A 2,381-nucleotide genomic window follows, 5' to 3' on the forward strand; every position below is an offset into this window, starting at 1 on the left:
GGCCGCGGGCGGGACCCGAGCGGCGAGCACCGGGGCGGGATTAGGAATAAACTCTGGGGGGAGGCGCCTGTTTTGTATTACTGTCCGGGAGGGCTCGGTCGTGGGTGGGTTTGGCTCCGTCTGGGGCCAGTAGATCCTTGTCACTTCTCTTTTCCCCTTTTTTTCTTCTCCCCCCTTTTTTTTTCTTCTCCCCCCTTTTTTTTTCTTCTCCCCCCTTTTTTTTTCTTCTCCCCCCTTTTTTTTTCTTCTCCCCCCTTTTTTTTTCTTCTCCCCCCTTTTTTTTTCTTCTCCCCCCTTTTTTTTTCTTCTCCCCCCTTTTTTTTTCTTCTCCCCCCTTTTTTTTTCTTCTCCCCCCTTTTTTTTTCTTCTCCCCCCTTTTTTTTTCTTCTCCCCCCTTTTTTTTTCTTCTCCCCCCTTTTTTTTTCTTCTCCCCCCTTTTTTTTTCTTCTCCCCCCTTTTTTTTTCTTCTCCCCCCTTTTTTTTTCTTCTCCCCCCTTTTTTTTTCTTCTCCCCCCTTTTTTTTTCTTCTCCCCCCTTTTTTTTTCTTCTCCCCCCTTTTTTTTTCTTCTCCCCCCTTTTTTTTTCTTCTCCCCCCTTTTTTTTTCTTCTCCCCCCTTTTTTTTTCTTCTCCCCCCTTTTTTTTTCTTCTCCCCCCTTTTTTTTTCTTCTCCCCCCTTTTTTTTTCTTCTCCCCCCTTTTTTTTTCTTCTCCCCCCTTTTTTTTTCTTCTCCCCCCTTTTTTTTTCTTCTCCCCCCTTTTTTTTTCTTCTCCCCCCTTTTTTTTTCTTCTCCCCCCTTTTTTTTTCTTCTCCCCCCTTTTTTTTTTCTTCTCCCCCCTTTTTTTTTTCAAAATAAAGTCCCAAACTCTGCAAACCGCTCCATGCGGATATCTTGTTTCCCGGTCACGTGTGCTGACAGGCGTGGGGCCGGAGTGCGGTTTGTAAAAAGCTTCAGGACATTTTGGGATGAGAAAAGGCTTTTTGGAAACTCTGGGCTGTGAGTGAAGATGAAAAACTGGTGTCTGTTATCAGTTATTGCAGCATTTAGGGTCTCGTATAGGGTGGACTTTGCAGTCCGGGTTGCTGATCTGTGGCTTGGTGTCCGTGGCAGGAGTTAGGCTGGATTCGAGGGAACCTACCGGCATTTATTCCCAAAAAAACGGGGTGTGCTGTAATTGCATGTTCTCTGGGGAGGGGGTTGTGCCGGTGGTCCTGGTTTGCACAGCACCCTGGGTGCAGGAGCTGCCTTTCTCCCACCAAACCCCAGACAAACGGCAGCCCGGGGTGAGCGCCGGGGCAGCCTCCCCGCTTTGCCGCGGCCCCCCAACCTTCCCTGCCTACTAAAAGAAGCGTTCCTCATTTGCCAAACAAGGCGTCTGCTTTCCCAAACTTCCACCCGGGCTTCGCTCTGCCGGCAGCAGTGGCGACGCCGGTAGGCACAAGGGCTGACGCTTTTCCCCAGCGAGAACTGGAAAAGCGCCGTCCAAAATACACGCCCGGCATTGAAGCAAGAAATAATTTGGGATCTGTGCCCGCTCTGACCCCTGCGGCGCGTGATTGCTAACAGCTGGGAGGGCTCGCGGCGGCAGCGTGGCCTCCCGGCTCCGCCTGTACCGCTGACGCCCTCCCAGCTCTTGCTCCTCTTTTTGCTTTGTGTTTTGGGACGCGGTGGGGGAAGGATTTTTCGGCGTTGGCATGTCACCCTCGGCTATGGGCTGAGTGCCGAAATGGGATCCGGCATTCAAAGGTCTTCTGGAAGCAGATGTGGCTCCGCAAACTGGCTTTTGGGAGGGTTTTCCTTCCCCCAGCTGCAAGCGCGCCTCTCTCCTCCTTCCCGCTGCCCTCCCTGGACCAGAGGGGGAAGGAAAGGGAAGGCGAAACGAAACCCCAAAGGAAATGAGAAGCAGCCTCCCACCTTTGGCGCTGCCCTCCCCTTCCCTGGCTGCTGGCCAAGCGCTGCCTTGAAACCGGCGTGCGCCGACCGTCGGGGAGGTGGCGGAGATTCGGCACCGCTTTCTGCGCGGTGGTGGCACCGACATCGCTGCATCGACTCCCTGAGCCCTTGGAAGGGCAGTTCCCAACCCCCGGCGCCTGGGATATCTGAGAGGGAGGTTTTAAGGTGATGCGGGAGGAAATGTGGCCTGGTGGTTAATTCCTGTGGTGAGGTGGAGGGGCTTTGCCGCAGCTTTGCTCTGAGATTTGAGGCAAACCTGCTATGTGTGACCCCCGCCAGTCCTTTTGGTCTCCTTCTGGATGAGAAAGTTCCGTGGGGGTATATTGGAGATTTAAGAGCAGAGCTGCTTGGTCAGGTCGCTTGCGTACATAAGAAAAAATGTTGCCCCATGGCAAAAAAAAAAAAAAAAATTAAAAAAAGGACGTTATG

The 2,381-nt window shown here is 52.3% G+C and overlaps 1 protein-coding gene across 1 annotated transcript in view; it reads left to right on the plus strand.

The window, feature by feature from the left end:
* The first annotated feature begins 2,072 nt into the window (after positions 1–2,072).
* The window catches only part of ZNF395 (zinc finger protein 395), a 10,533-nt gene continuing 10,224 nt past the window's right edge, over positions 2,073–2,381 (plus strand). Inside the window, 1 exon segment of the mRNA XM_035895413.1 lies at positions 2,073–2,117. The gene's annotated coding sequence lies outside the window, so the exon portion shown is untranslated.

This window comes from Egretta garzetta, unplaced genomic scaffold, assembly GCF_000687185.1.
Source record: "Egretta garzetta isolate BGI_Z169 unplaced genomic scaffold, ASM68718v1 scaffold325, whole genome shotgun sequence".
Taxonomy (NCBI): Eukaryota; Metazoa; Chordata; class Aves; order Pelecaniformes; family Ardeidae; genus Egretta; species Egretta garzetta.